Consider the following 17237-nt stretch of genomic DNA (forward strand, 5'->3'; position numbering starts at 1 on the left):
TAACAAGACAGACTTCACATCTTCTAGAATTTTCCTCTTTATGTAGAAAATGGGGGAAAGCTCTCTTTATTCCTCTGTCTTCAGTAATGCTTCTAGGATCCAGAATTCAAGCAAGTAGTATATATATAAGATCAACCAGGTTTTTGTGCACTTGCCTAGGAACTTAACCATCACAGTGTTTCTGAAAGAAAAATGTATTCCAACTTCCAAAGAGCCAACCCTCAAATGCATTTTTGGAATGCAATCTGTTTGAAAGTGAAATAACCAGGCAGCCTGTATAAGTTCTCTTTTGAAAGAGTTTACAGTTAGAAACATATCAGCTTCTGTGAAAAAGTGTTTTCTAATGGGGGCTGAGTCTTTTGTAGCTATCTTATATACTTTCTGGAAGGAGATGCGCTATAAATGTATAAATGAGGTGTATACATTAAAACATTTAGGTAGATGTTGAGATTTTTAAGACAGCCCATAGAATAGTTTCACTATATTCAGACATCTTGGAGATCTTTTTTTTTTTTCCCCCATAGCCCTGAAATCAACTATTTACTTTACAATATAATGGGGCTTCCTTAAATATATCTTAAGAATAATCTCATCTATAATAAATCATATCTATGTGAAAAAAAGCTCTGCAAAGCATGTAATACTGTATAGCTATGTCCATGGTTTATTAACCCTTTCTGGAGTATGTAGAATCACTTATACTTACAATTTAAAAATTAAAGTGGCAGGTTGGGGTGAGATAATTTCCAAAGTTCAACAAGTACTTGAACTTTTTTCAATCAGGATAGTTATAACTTAGAATTTCTCTTACAGTAATTTTACTGAGATAAGTGATATGAATAATGAATTATTCATTACTAAATTATTCCAGCCAACTCATTCCTTTTACACACTAGCTTATGACTGCAAACCTAGTAAAATTTGTGTTCAAGAAAAGAGCTAACTTATTTTTTCTTTCTAAGGGTAGTCACCCATAACTAAAGTCCAAACCAAGACACTCTTCTCCAGAAAAATGCTAAACCAGATGAAATATCAGGTCAATAGACATAAAACAGGACTAACATGGGAAATCATGACTATGGTCCCTGATGCATAGCTGAGTTTTGACTGCCCAAATTTCCCTCTCAACCCAGCATGATCTGCGATAGAGGGGAGGTAGCATGACTTAGTGCAAAGAACTCACTGACCCAGCTGACTCAGGTTCCCGGCTAGAGAATAGACACCTCGTCCACCAGCTCTTTAAAACAGGAAACTAGAGAAAGGTCTCCTTCACCTCCTTCTTCCAACCAATGATCAAATCTCGCTATTTTCACTTCCTAATCCCATCCACTCTACCCACTCCATTATCACTACCTTGGTTCAGGTCATCATTGTCTATCACCTGCATGATTGCAGCAGCTTCATATTGGCTTTCATTTTACCTCCTGACCCCTCCAATCCACTCTTCACACTGATGCCTAACTGATTTTTCTCAATTGATCATTCTCCTTCTTAAAATCCTTATTGGGTCCCCATTGTCCTCAGATCAATCTTTACCTTGTCCTATAAGACTCTCCATAATTGGATCCTTATCTCCAGCCTCCCCTCTTAATCACCCCCTGCCCACTCCACCTGCACATAGTGCTTCAGCATTTTGAATTACATCCAGTTCCTGGAATGCACCTCCCATTTAACAATATTTTGCTTGAACACTTCCTCCTCCATGCTCCCCATTCTAGCCCACCCCATCCCACTCCTGTGCTGAAATTCCATCTTCATTACTTAGATCTCAGCTTAGAAAGGGCTTCGGGGGACACCTGGGTGGCTCAGTTTGTTAAGCGTCTGCCTTCAGCTCAGGTCATGGTCCCAGGGTCCTGGGATCGAGCCCCACATCGGGCTCCCCGTTTGGCGGGAAGCCTGCTTCTCCCTCTCCCTCTGCCTGCCGCTCCCCTTGCTTGTGCTCGCTCGCTCTCTGTCAAATAAATAAAATCTTAAAAAAAGAAAGGAAGGAAGGAAGAAAGGAAGGAAGGAAGAAAGAAAGGAAGGAAGAAAGAAAGAAGGAAAGGGCTTACAGGAAGCCCACCTCCCTGCAGGCCCCAAGTCCTTCCTATGCACTACCATCACGATAATCTCTGCTTCCCTCTTCAGAGCCCTTAATCAAACTGTGGGTTGCTTCTTTATCTGAAATCCCACTGGACTGTGATCTCTGTGAGGGCCTGCACTTCAGGTTTTCCTGGTCTTGACTTACCAGCAACCTGTTTTGCACAACAGATCAAGAAAATCTGCTTGCTTTCATGAATGCCAACGTGACTTTGTGCCCATTCCTAATCCCCAGCCTTCAGTCCCAATTTTTATTTTTTGCCGATCACAATAAATAGCTAAGCATACCATCTTGTCTCATTTACTTTCTCCCATGCTCTAAGGCTTCTCCTTCAGGGGAAACGAATCCCATGTACCTTATGAGTGCCTGAGGGCAAACAACATATGCAAAGGAAAATTGGCTTTTTGCCATAAAAAACACAAACTCAGCAGATATTTCTTTCCTCCTAAATTTAACCCAATGAAGAAAAGTGCTTACATCACCAAAGCTTCAGGGACCCCAGGGAAGTCACTGACAGCTGATTTCTCAATCTCTCCTCAAAGTACTATAGAGGGCAAATGCCTCCTGTTTTAGAATCTGTGCATTCACAGATTGGTGAAGGTGCTTAAAAATCATAAAATACTATGTAGAGACTCATTAAGATATGTTTATGATCACTATATTCTTATTTCAAATTTAAGACTGTCCTTCAAACACAAAAGGATATAGAAGCATAGCCTCCCCCTCACTTGGGAGAATACCTTGGAAGCACAAAAAGTCAGCTATGTGAAAATAAACAATGAGGATAAGCTTAGAGCAAACAATATAGTGATCTTCTGGAATTCAAGTATGAAGACAGCAACATCCATCCCTAGCTAAATGTATCCGCTTCCTTATGAGCTCTATCTCAGGTCATACCCCTTTTGAAATCTCATGGCAGGACAATAACAAACTGGATAAAGTGTTGCCATTTGGAACCAGTGTACCCAGAGTTAAAGAGAAAAAATTTTTGCCCCTTGGATCCTAATTTCAATAACACCTTTTTTTCTGTGGATATTTATTTAAGGGTTTGTTGAGAAGGGTGCTGCGATGGTCCAAGCTTCTATGAATACATTATGGACTAGATCTGTTAGAATAAATTGATCATATTTTAGGAAACCGTTCAGTATGCCAGTATTCTTTCTGTTTTATTTATTTATTTATTTATTTATTTATTTATTTGAGAGAGAGTGAGCAAAAGAGAGAAGGAGCAGGGGGAGGGGCAAAGGGAGAAGCAGACTCCTTGCTGAGCAGGGAACCCAACATGGGGCTCGATCCCGGGACTCTGGGATCATGACCTGAGTTGAAGGCAGATGCTTAACCGACTGAGCCACCCAGACGCCCTTCTTTCTGTATTTTGAAAGAAGTATTTTTAGAAATATTGCTTGAGTATCTGGGAAACACAATTAAGTGCTTACTTACATGCAGCATAAGTTAGCACTCACTGTATCTAGTAATTTAGATAGACAGTGAGTGGCCTACCCTGTCCACTTTTTTCCTACTGTGATTAGAAGGAAATCTCATATTTATAATGTCCCATACTGAGTGATCTGGTCTTGCCTACTTCTCCAACTCCACCTTGCTCCTTGCCCAGTATGCTGTATCCACACTGGCCTTATTTGAGGTCCTCAAACACTTGAGAGTATTACTTGGCTGGGCCTTTGTGCATGCTGATGTGTCTGGAATGCTATTCTCTCACCTCTTTCCTGGCTGGCTGCTTCATAGACCTTAGGGCTTAGTCTAAAAGTCACATTCCTGGAAAAGCCTTCTTTGAATATCTGTTTCCTTCTGTCCTATTTTTCCTAACATAGCCCTTCGTTTTTCCTTTCATAGGGCTCACCCAATTTGTTATTATTTGTTTGTATGTTATCTCTTTCCTACTAGACCGTAAACACCTTGAGGGCAGGAGCCACATCTAACTTGTTCGTTATTGAATCCCTAGTACATGGCCTGGCACATACCAGGCTCTCAATATATATTTATTGAATGAATGTATGAATACTGGATTGGAAAAATATATACGATGTTGGGTCTGTGAATTAGGTATTGCTTTTCATGGGTTTATATTTTATTAATCTCAACATACATTTAGAAATATTCATATAGCATCACTATTGAATTATACATACAAAGATAGTCAGACTACAGTAGTGGATTAGAGATTATTTTAAATAGTTTTGAGGAACCCCAGTTCTCCAAGGATTGGTGGCCACTGGAATAGATGTGGAAGGTTGAGAAGATTGTGCTAAATCTTGCGTATGCTAGGACATAACCCTGGAAATTGTCTTTTCATTCTTTCATTCATTTTTAAGAGATCCTTGGTAAAAACATTTTCTTCCTGAGACTTTTTTAAACATAAGCAGTGTAAATCTTCTCTCTTCAAAAAGTCCAGTAAATTTAAGTAGTTAGTTGGTTCTAATTAATTGAGGTTTTTCGTGCACCTAACAATCACTGAAGTCTAACTTCTGCTTTTCTTTTTTCTGTACTTATGTAAAAGCCTTATTTAACTTTCTTTGACTCCTACTAGATGCTGTAGAGACAAAGTTGAGCTCCCCGTGGTAGTCCGTGACCCAACGGGAAATGTGCATAAAGTTAGTTATAATTCAGTGTAGTCCAGTGGGGGAGTTATGCTCTCAGGAGGGCATCAGAGACAGTTTCCTATAGGAAGTGGCACACAAACTGGAACTTAACGGGTGCATAGAGCTAAACTGGGAGAAGTGGAAAGAAAGGGCACAGTGTGCACAAAGACGAGAAGCACTGAAACAAGAACTATTTCGCTGTGTTCCAGGCATTATAAGCAGCTCACTGTTCCTGAAGCATAAACTTTGGAGGAGTGGAAACTGTTGAAGCTCGAGAGGTAGTCAGGGCCAGGTGCAAGAAAGGGAGCTCGTATTGTATTAGGGCGCTTGGACTTTATACTCCAGGCCATGGGGATCCTCCAAAGGTTTCATGGGAATTGTTAATAGTTAATCTCTCTGGGAATATATCCAATGGAAGTGAAAACACTAACTTGAAAAGAAATCTGCACCCCCATGTTCACAGCAGCATTATTTACAATAGCCAAGGCATGGAAACAAAAAGCGTCTATCAATAGATGAATGGATACAGATGTTGTATCACGTATATATCTCTACATATATGTACAGATAGATACACAGACACACACAATGGAATATTACTCAGCCATTAAAAAAAATGAGGGGGGCGCCTGGGTGGCTCAGTTGGTTAAGCAACTGCCTTTGGCTCAGGTCATGATCCCGGGATCGAGTCCCACATCGGGCTCCCTGCTCAGCAGGGAGCCTGCTTCTCCCTCTCCCTCCACCTGCCACTCCCCCTGCTTGTGCTCTCTCTCATTGTCAAATAAATAAATAAAATCTTTTTTTTAAAAAAGTAAAAAAAAAAAGAGGAAATCTTACCATTTGTGACAACGTAGATAGACTTTGAAGGCACTATATGCTAAGTGAAATAAGACCTAGAAAGACAAATACTGTATACTCACTTACATGTAGAATCTAAAAACAAAACAAAACTCATAGAAAGAGATTAGACTTGTGGTTATCAGAGGAGGAGGCTGGGGGAGGGAGAGAGAGTTGGAGGAAGGTGATCAAAAGGTACAAACTTCCAGTTATAAGATAAATAGGTACGAGGGATGTAATGTACAACATGATGACTGTAGCTAACACTGCAGTGTGATAGATAGGGAAGTTGTGAAGAGAGTAAATCCTAAGAGTTTTCTTTTTTTCTTTCTTTTTACTGTATTTATATGAGAAGATGGATGTTAACGTATTATGGTAATTGTTTCACAATGTATGTAAATCAAACAATCATGCTGTGTGCCTTAAATTTATACAGTGATATATATCAATTATTTCTCAATAAGACTGGGGAAAAAATAGTTAATCTCCAAGAACATGTGAATTGAAAAATTTTATGTAAATTACTTTCCATTTTTACACTACTAGCAGTTGGAAGAGACATATCATGAACAAAAACTTCAAAAGATTTACAATTGGGCACTCTTAATTGTGTTTATTCCAAACACTTTCCACATCAAAACGGATGTTTAAAATGAATAAATTTGATATTGTGAAGTAGCCCATCTTTAGTCCTGATGTTTATTAAATAGAAAGATTAAAAAATCATCCAATTATTCTTGGAAAATGTGCATGAATGTGTGGTATTTGGAACTCTATTTTAGAACCCAAATGTCATAGACATCTGGACACAAAAATTATGCAAGAGAGACCTTTAGAAATGTGTTACTAATTATTGACTCTTCCCTGCAACAACACAACTGAGCCTTTGTTACACGCACTATGTGCAGTACTGCTATAGACTGGCTTTTTTCACATTATGGTTTATTTTCATAAGATATTTCTCATAACTAACATCACAAAGCACTTCATGGAGTTAATAATAAAGCTAGTAAGCCTCAGAAAGAAATGAATTATGTTAACAGTGATGAATAGATAAAACAATAGCTTAGAAAAAATTGTATAAGAAAGGAAGAGGAAGAAATATGATCAAGCTAGCTCAAGAATTAGGCAACTAGGAAAATGCAGGGCAACTAGCTATAATGGAGAGGCCGCGTGCAGCTGTGGAATCAGGAGAACTGGATTCTAATACTGGTCTTATAACTTACCAGATATGTCTTTTCCTCTCTCTGTGCTCTAATTTATTATCCATAACATGAAAAGATGGTACTTTGCAATATTTAAGGTCTCCTTCTATTGTAAAATATAGTTTATAAGAGTTTAAAATACCATGAGTTCAGCTACTATTAAGTAACAACTATATGCACCAGGAACAGTTCTCAGTGAGAGTGTCTAAGAACCAGGCAAGATCCTGGTTCTCATAGAGCTTAAATTCTAGCGGGGAGGAAAGACAAACAGAGAAAGAGCTATAAACAAAATAGTCGTAGCTAGGAGCAGGAACTATGAAGAAAATAAGACAGGATCATATTCTAAAGAGGAACTGGGTGGTTTGGGGCAACATTACAGAGACAAGCAGGGAATGGCTAAGACCTAAAGAGAGAAAAGAATCCAAATTTGTGAAATCCAAGAGCCAAGACATTCCTGATGGAAGTTACAGTGCCAAAGACCTGGGTAGAGGACAGACTAGATTTCCTGGAGAAACACAGAGAAACCAGTGGGGTTGGAATATAGAAATGAGTGGAAGAAGGACCAGGAAAAAAAGGTAAACTAAGTCATGTAGATCCTGATAGGCTATGGGAGGAAGTTTGAATTTTATTATTTTATTTTATTTTATTTTATTTTATTTTATTTTATTTTATTTTATTTTATTTTATTTTTTTGCAATGGGCAGCACCAGGAGAAATTTAAGCTGGAAAGTGACATGATCTAATTTATTTAAAAATATCGCTTTGGCCACTGTCTTGGGGCTTGATTGCAGATGGCACAGGGAAAGCAAAGAAACCAATTTCAGAGGCTATTGTAAAATGCCAGGTAAGAGATAATGGTAACCTGGACTAAAATGAACAGGGAGAGGCCTGAAATGTACTGAGTGGTGATGTATTGGTCTAAATCCTCGTATTTAAATGTCTTCAGTGTTAATGTGATACTTTAGAAGCTGGCTCAGATTAACTCATAAATTTTGTAACTTTGATTTAAATTCAGTGAAAAATGAAGGAGGTCAGCGAGGATAAGAGTAATGCCAAATAAATGTCATTTGCTCTGAAAATTTCTGTACTGAATTTGGTGCCATGCATATTTGGGGATTTTCACTCAGGTTTGCAAATACAGAAAAATGGAGTATTTAGAAAAAGAAATCATATATCTTTATGATAGTTTGATGACCAGCACGGATTACAATAGGTACTGCTGTCTATATTTTTAAAAATATATGACTTTATTCAGTAGTCTATTTTGTGAAACATTAGAGTAAATATTTTCAAAGGATGGTCTTCTTACTTTGAACAATTCCTCTAAACCAATTTGGCGCAATTAAACAACTGTAACTGTCCTTTTTTTTCTTTCTTTAAGATTTTATTTGTTTATTTGTCAGAGAGAGCACACAAGCAGGGGTTGCTGCAGGCAGAGGGAGAAGCAGGCTCCCTGCTGAGTAAAGGGCCCTACGTGGGACTCGATCCCAGGACCCTGGGATCATGGCCTGAGCCAAAGGCAGACGCTTAACCGACTGAGCCACCCAGGTGTCCCAATTGGAGTTATCCTTAAAACATATCAGTTTCTACTGCTGTTTCATTACATTTGTAAAGGAATATAGAAAAACACACTGGTCAATAACAGTAGAAAATCAAGACGTGTACTCAGTTCAGAGAGAGCTAAGGAATAAAGGCTGTTACAATTGCCTATTTCTTATTTAAAAATATTAGCATTCTATATCAATATGTATAATATAAACAGACACTTCCTAGGTTTAAAAAATGTCATTTGTAGGCTGCTTACTTAAAACTTGGGAATAATTTTCCCATAGAAATAATATAACTTCCCGGGCCAGCCCAAAAATATCTGTTTATTATATGTAGTCAATATTATATGGTCAAATATTAGTGAGTGGTACCATACCTTGAGGTTACAGGAAGCATAAGGGCCCCCTTATACAAGAGGAATATAAAGAATAAAAATATTTCCATGCTTTCTCTAGATATAGGCATAACTCTGGAAAATTATTTTGCCATACAATAATTTTGAGATTCTACTGTCTCCTTCTGTGCAGCTCTCAGCCCTAAAAGTCCTGGGCTTTTAGATTACCTGGGCAGCTACTAGTTAATTAAACCCAATTTTGTATACTCCCCAAACTGCTCTTTACCCTCTAATTATCTGCCTCCTCTCCTTGCCAAAATGATTCTAGTTTTTCCTCAGTGTCATTTAAAAGTTAGGAAAGCAATCTGACTAAACAACATATTAATCTAGGACTTTTTTTTAAAGATTTATTTATTTATTTATTTATTTTTATTTGACAGAGAGACATGGTGAGAGAGGGAACACAAGCAGGGGGAGTGGGAGAGGGAGAAGCAGGCTTCCTGCTGCGCAGGGAGCCCGATGCGGGGCTCGATCCCAGGACCCTGGGATCATGACCTGAGCCAAAGGCAGACGCTTAACGACTGAGCCACCCAGGCTCCCCTAAACAACATATTAATCTATAAATGGCTGGTCAATAAGTGAACTTCAGAACTATGTGTTCCTTAAAAATGGATGCCTATTAACTTGAGTGAATCCCTAACATAAATTCAGGTAAATCTAATAAAAGAATTTTTACAGAATCTGGGATAGCATATATTAAAGGGAAAAAGAATGGAGCTGCATAATTTTTCCACTTTCTTTACTTCCAGAATCTCAGCTCTGTAAGAGCTCCACGTATAAATTCCTTCATGCATTTTAACCGAGTAAGTCTTTACTACAGTTCTGTGAGTGGGTAATGTCCTACTTGCAGAAGAAATTGATATATCTCTACTATTCTCAGCCATATATTGAGGATCCATCCCCTTAGAATATACCCCTGGTGAGCTTTTCCCCCAAGCAGGGCTAAGCACCAAACCTTCACTCATCTAAGAGTCACCTTTTCCTCTCCACTCAAATAGTTCTTGAAATCTTTCATGTTTTCTGTAAAGTGTTCCTAGGCTGGTCAGAGAACAGTAATTGCATATATGATGCCACTCTGTCTGGGACTGAGATGGATTGCCGCCTATTTGGTGAGACAGGGTGGAAAAGAGTTCTAGACCAGTTTTTGTGCTGATGCAGTTACTAAGCTTAAGCAAGTCATTTCCATTTTGTGTGTCTGTTTCCTCATCCAACTGGAAGATGAACGTGTGTGTATAGGGGGTTGTAAGGGATATGTAATACCTGGTCATCTTCTCTACCAAATTGATGTCCAGATCAAGTGAGATGATTTATCTGAAAACTCTTTGAATAAATAGAAAGCATTGTATTTTAAAACACAGCTATTTGTTGAACTCTCGCTAAGTCCAGGTACTGTGCCTGGTACTTCTCTGTGCTTTATATCATTTAATCAACAAAGAAGAAGGTATTAGTAACCCCATTCTACAGAGGAGGAAATGGAGGCTTAGATTGGTTAAATGCCAACAGTCCAAAGGATGTGGTCAGCTCTCTAGTCATGTGGCACGTTGGTGGGAGAGCCGGACTGTGAGCCCAGGCCTATCTGGCTGCAACGCCCATCCCTTTACCTGGTTTACACTGCCGCTCATTTCACACAGGGAAGTCAGTCCTAGCTGCCTCATCTCTCCTTATGAACCCTAAATACGCTTATCCCGAAAACATACAATCTCAATCCAATCTACTAATTTTTTATAGTGACTTACTCTATTTATTTTGCTATTCATGTGTTGCATGTCAATGTACTCTGTAAAATCCATGAACTTCTTTAAGGCCCCTTTTCTCTAGTGTTCTTTATATCATTCCGATGCTTATACAGATGTATAAGCAACCTTTCTAAGTATTTTATGATGAGGAGGGGGAAGAATCAAGAATCTAGGTTGGTGGGAGGGTGAATGAATCTATTGAAAAGGGTCCCCAAAACAAATGCTCCTCACAGGAACAACGGAGAGCGTTCAGATTTCTAAGCGGCCAGCTATAGTATAGTTAAGCACCAAAATATGCTCATATTGTGTAAAGATAATTTTAAAAGTTGTGTGTGGGTAGTGAGTTGTGAGTCATATACTGAAAGAAGCTTAGCTTTTTTTTTTTGTATTATATAAATAATTGGAATCACATTTCAGAAAAGTGCCCAAAATAGAGCAACTAGGATTAAAACCTTTAAAAAAAATACATTGAAGGGATGCCTGGATGGCTCAGTCAGTTAAGCATCTGTCTTCGGCTCAGGTCATGATCCCAGGGTCCTGGGATCAAGTCCCGCATCGGGCTCCTTGCTCAGCGGGGAGCCTGCTTCTCCCTCTGCCTGCTCTGCCTACAGGTCTCCCTGCTTGTGCTCTCTCTCTCTCTGTCTGGCAAATAAATAAATAAAATCTTTAAAAAAAATACATTGAATAATTTCTTTTTTTCTGAGAAGCTGACATTGATTTGTATCTATATAGTAGATCAAAACCAAGTATTTTTTTAATCTCTCTTATACAGGTGTGAAACATAATGCAGATAATGCACAAGTTATGCCCTTCAGGGCCATGAATAATTGTGGCCAACCTTGGACAAGAAGTCGGTCATCCCAAGAGTAGAATTAAAAAAAAAAATGAAGTCAACTCCTGGGCTACACAGAGAATACCTGTACACACACTCTCTTCTGAGCCTCTGTGACCGCGGGAAACCATGGGGGAGATAATGTGAACAGAGAGCCTCTCTACTAGCCTCTGGCAGTGAGTAATTCTTCTACCCAATATAACTTTATGAAGGTCACCTCCCATCTGCTTTTGAGTTGAGGCAGAAAGAGAAATGTTTTGGAGGGTCAGTATGAGAAAGATTCAGCTCTTTGTGTTTAATTTTGCCTCTTCCGTTTCAAAACGTTATCTTGGGACTGTAGTTGTCAAAACCATCATGTGTGGAGTCTAGTCACTATCTAGGGAACTACTATGAGGTACTTCCAGAATGCTATTGCCTAGGAGCAAAAATCGGAAAGTATAAAAATGTGGAAGATATAGATATTTCATCTATAGAAGATGAAACCGGTTGTAACTGAATGCCTGAGAAAACTGCGACCATCCAAGTCTTACCAGAGTGATTGCCTTATTCCCCCATCTACATGTAAGGTGATTGAGAGGAAGTAAAAATCATAACTAGGAGAACAAGGCCAGGCCAAGACAAAAGGCTGAGTAGCGAACTGTCAAGGGTGAGAGGGGGTAGTTCTGAGGTCACCTGTTTATTATGCCCTGTCTAAACAAAACAAAACAAGTCAAAATTGTTAGCAGACTGCAAAAATCTAGGCAGTGGGAAAAACCAAACTCATCTCCCCAAACAGAAGAGTTGGTAGTGTTTCTCCTGCACTGGTCAGGAGAAAGTCATTTACCCTACCAGACGCAGTGTGTCCAGGTCCTGGAGAGTAAGTGGACTCTGTTACAGTGAAGTCAGGAATATTTCATCTGGCTTTTTTTTTTTTTTGGTCTGGAAGAAATGTCTCATAAGACTGGCCAGTGTCCCTTTGTTATGAGTCCACATTCAACAAGTGGCCCTCTGATTTCTAATTTTACCTCCTATTTAAGGCAGGAGTGGATATGAATAGCAAGGTCTCTAAACATGTCTGTATCTTTTATTGTTAATTAATACATTTGCATTTTGTTTTATATCTCAAACTTTTATGACTGTTGAGGTTAATAGCTACACCTAATAATTGAGTCAGTTCAAGTTCATTTTCAAGGTCAAGTTTCTTGGACACACCTCGACATATCTGGACTAAAACCTAAAACACGTGATTAGAGCAGAATAAGGCAAATAGGTTGGCCAGCTAGCTTTTCTCTATGATTACTTTATGCCGTACTACTATAACTCCAACAACAGGAAGAAGATTTTTGTGGTAGGTGAAATAATTTTTTGCACTTCATGACTGAAGACAAAGAATGAGCAAATGCTATAGGTGACAGAGGCAATAACGCTGTTTCAGTTCCAAGCATCTGGCTTTTGAAAACATTTGCATGAGAGTTAAAAACTTTTCAAGTTGTATGCATGCCCAATATCATTTAACATAGCTAAAGACTGTTATACAATATTGAGGAATGCAATCAATCCTTAAGTTATGTGTCCTATTCCATGTTAGGCATTATGTACAATGTCTGGAAATCCTAACTGAACAAGGCACACAAATAAATAACTAAAATAATCAGTGATGAATTGTGAGATCATGTACAAGGCATAGTGATGGCAAGGGACAGAGAAGTCCCTGATCTTGGGGCTAAGACAGCTCCCTCTGAGCTATGTTTTGAAAGAAATGCCATGTATTGCTGTCTTGGCTGAGGAGGAGAAAGGGAATTCTACGTAGAGGAAATGGCTGGGAAGCAAAGCCTGGAAAGTATGAAACAGATTGGTTTGTACAGCACATTGCTGGAATATTGTCCAGGCAACAGGAAGAGGTAGAAGGCATGCCTGTTAATGACTTAATCAGGTGGGTGTTGGAGGGGTTGTTGGTGACACTGAAAATAGGGAAACAACATGACATTAAGAAAAGTGTTGCTGTTGTGACAGAAAGGCAAAGGTGAGCAGGAGAGAGGAAGACCAGCAAAGAGTGTAGGTCCTGAATTAAGGCAGTTGTAATGAGACTGAAAAAGAAAAGGCAGGTTTGCGAATGGTTTGGCAGCTAGAACCGGGAGGGCTTTGTGACAGATTGTGTTTGGGGGCGAGAGAGGGAGGAACTAGCATAACGCCTAAATTACTGGCTTTGGAACATAGGGATCTTTTATTATATCTTTCTCTAAACCATTATACATTATTCATTATGAGATTGAAGATGTGCCTGTGTAGTGAAACATCATTCATTTCCGACTAAGGGAATCCCTAGATTAGAAATCAACCCCACCTACTCCCATCCATGTTTTCCTGTCCATTTTGTGTTTTCTCAGGAAGCTATGAGATCTGGCTCCAGGGAAAAAACAAAAACAAAAACATGTATAACTAAAACAGACCGATTGTCCTAGAGAAAGAAAAATATGAAAGCCAGAAGATACAATTAAACACATTTGGAATGCTTAGAACTAAGTGTCCATGGCTTTATCACAGACTGCAGCTGTGCTTGGTGTATACAGCTCTGCCTGGTTTTCATTAAGCAAAGAAACTGGCTTTCAAGAGCGAAAATGTAAAAACTTATCAAGTTACAGGATAACCAGAGACTTGTGCTTGAAAATTTAGATGTATATTAACAAAATTCCATCTTGATTTTTTCTACTGGATAAAAATAATGAAGCAAATATATATTATTCTTTTTTTTAAGATTTTTTTAATTTATTTATTTTGACAGAGAGAGAGAGAGAGACAGCAACAGCGAGAGAGGGAACAAAGGCAGGGGGAGCGGGAGAGGGAGAAGCAGGCTTCCCGCGGAGCAGGGAGCCCGACGCGGGGCTCGATCCCAGGACCCTGGGACCGTGACCTGTGCCGAAGGCAGACGCTTAACGATTAAGCCACCCAAGCACCCCAAATATATATTATTCTAAATGTATATTGCATTCTCATATTAAGGATGTTGGAGGATTAAAAAGTTTACAGGAATATTATTTCTCAGATTTTGCTCAGAGTGTCATATTGCTTCATATCTTGCCTCTGTGTGACCATTAGGGAGGCATTCTAGTGTCGTGGTCGGTAAGCTAAGCTCTGGAGTTAGATTGCCCCAGATCAAACACTGACTCTGTCACTTATGCCTCTGGGCACTTCATCAGTTGCCCCTGTTATCTTGTCACACACATGAAGCTAATAATATCAACATGATCTTTGGGCAGAGCCCAATTCCAACATAGAAATATTAGATAGAATTTGACTTCAAGAAATATATGATCTAATTCAGTGGTGCTCAAACTTTATTGGGCATTAGAATCACCTGGAGGGCTGGTTAAGACATAGATTGCTGGGCCCACCCCCACATTTTCCAATGTAGTAGATCTGGGATGGGGATCAAATATTTGCACATCTAGCAAATTCCAGGTGATGGTCTGGGGCCTATACTTCGAGAAATACTGATCTAATTGAAAGAGAATTCTTTAGAAAAAAAAAAAAAAGAGAGGCATAATAGTACTTAGAAAACATGAGTATAGGGGTGCCTAGGTGGCTCAGTCGGTTAAGCGTCTGCCTTTGGCTCAGGTCATGATCCCAGGGTCCTGCGATTGAGCCCCTCATCGGGCTCCCTGCTCAGCGGGGAACCTGCTTCTCCCTCTCCCACTCCCCCTGCTTGTGTTCCCTCTCTTGTCTCTCTCTCTGTCAAATAAATAAATAAAATCTTAAAAAAAAAAAAAAAAGAAAACATGAGTATACAGTTTGTCACAATTTTATTTAGGAAGCTAGACTATAGACACTGGGAAATCCAGTGGCTGATGAGCCATTAAGTGAGAATCACTAACTTTGTTTTATTACTAGGATGACCTTGAGTTTCTACCATTGTAGGAATGCATCCCCATAATTAGAGTATGCATTAGCCCCACTCAGAGAAACCAATTAATTCAACTCACCTTTTCCAGTATTTTAGGGTTTTATGCTTGAACCTGAGCCAGACCAAACCATGAACCATCAACTGGTTATACCAGACTAATTTGTTGAACTCCAGAACTAAATTAAATCTGAGGGACGCCTGGATGGCGGTTAAGTGTCTGCCTTCAGCTCAGGTTATGATCCCAGGTTCTGGGATCAAGTCCCGCATGGGGCTCCTTGCTCTGCAGGGAGCCTGCTTGTCCCTCTGCTTGCTGCTGCCCCTGCTTGTGCTCTCTCTCTGACATATAATAAAATCTTCAAAAATAAATTAATTAATTAATTAAATCCCAGATACCCTTATACCCTTTCCCTCAAGTGTGAGCCAAATGAAAGAGATTTGTTTAAAAAAAAAATGAACTAGTTCAAATTAGAAACAAACCTTTTAGTTTTTTAAAACAATTGAAATCCAAGATCATATTTCCTAACATACCAATTCATTAAAAGTGAAATGAAACAAAACAAAATGCTGTTTAAGGGGTACTTAGTACCCCTGTACTAAGTAACAAGTAGTTGACTGAAATGCTAAAATAGTAAATCCCTCTAAGAGTCTGGGTCCCGGCAAGAAAAAACATCCCACTCATAGGTTTCAAATCAAGACACTTTAATGAAGGAATTCCTTGCGGTGATGTGGGAAGGGATTTAAGGAAACAAAAGAGTGATGTTGGGGAAGACAGGCAACAGCAGAAAGTCATTACCAAGGGGTCTAAGAGGCTGAAGAAGAACATGGCCTTTACTGAACCCAGTGAGAAGAGCCATGGAAAAGACAGGAGATTTAGTCTTGGGGAACACCCCATCCCCACACCACCCCCATACACCACAACATACACAAATTAAAACAGGGTTGCTTAATCAAGAAGGAGATGGAGAAGAAATACCCCAGCCTTTCTCTCCTCCCAGCCTCTGATCACTTCCTGATGCCTCCCCCTGTCTGAACTGAAAAATCTGGTGTCAGTGGAGCCCCAGTGACTGATCTACAGGGTCAGCTTCCTGGCAGAGCAGGGCAAGTGGTGGAGGCCAGATGGAGACTGACCAACACAATCTCCCTTTTCACCAAGTTAATGCTAGACATTCGATGAAGGATTCGTAGCTGAGTTAATGTATGTAAAATGCTTGGAGAAGTCCCTGGCAAGGAAGAAGCATTGTACTCTGAAAGTTAGCTGTTACTGTTGCTACCGGCTGGCCCTGTTTTGTGGATAAGGAAACTAAGGCTCATGGGCTTTAAGCAACTTTTCCTTGGTTAGCACTAGTGACAGAGCCCACACTCAAATGCAGGTTTTCAGATTCCAGTTTTGTACAAATTCTGCTATGAAAATTGACTATCACAACATGTAAGGTAATGTGTTGCATACATAATTAATTTTATAATTTCTTGCTTTTAGAAAAAAACATCCTTATTTACTCTCTGGACCTGACTAAAGAAATCTGAAACCAAATTAAGACCTTATATATATAAATAAAATAAAATGAACTATTATTTCAAAGACAGTTCAGCATATATAATAATAGTTATAGTGATAGTAATGGTGATATTAGTAGTAATTGCAATAGTTGTTAAAATTTTTGAATGTTTACTTTATATCTAGTACTATGCTATTTTTCATGTCTTGTACTAATATAACCACTAACCTATGTCACTTTTTTTTATTTGAGTATAGTTGACACACAATGTTACATTAGTTTCAGGTGCATTACGCTATGCTCACCACAAGTATAGCTCCCATCTGTCCCCATACACCACTATTACAATACCATTGACTATATTCCAAATGCTGGGCCTTTTATTCCCATGACTAATTCATTCCATAACTGGAAGCCTGTATCTCTCACTTTTGGGCAATTTTGCCCGTTCCCCTCCTCCACATGTCACCCATTTTTTATTTCCTGTTTTTCTTTCTTTCTTTTTTTTTTTTAACTTGGAAATAGTCTACTTGGAGGATTTTGCAATTGGTGAGTTAAATAAATTTTACCTTACTCTGCTGGCCCTTGTCTGACCATTTAAGGTTTTATAAAATCATTTAAAATGTGATGTA

The 17237-nt window shown here is 39.0% G+C and overlaps 1 long non-coding RNA gene across 2 annotated transcripts in view; it reads left to right on the plus strand.

The window, feature by feature from the left end:
• Positions 1–17237, plus strand: part of LOC118538840 (uncharacterized) — a 61787-nt gene that overhangs the window by 33366 nt on the left and 11184 nt on the right. For both annotated transcript variants that reach the window (XR_013447822.1, XR_004918792.2), the window contains one exon: positions 11170–11405. This is a non-coding gene — a long non-coding RNA (uncharacterized LOC118538840). The remainder of the gene's footprint in view (positions 1–11169; positions 11406–17237) is intronic.

The sequence above is a fragment of the Halichoerus grypus genome, chromosome 5, assembly GCF_964656455.1.
Source record: "Halichoerus grypus chromosome 5, mHalGry1.hap1.1, whole genome shotgun sequence".
NCBI lineage: Eukaryota > Metazoa > Chordata > Mammalia > Carnivora > Phocidae > Halichoerus > Halichoerus grypus.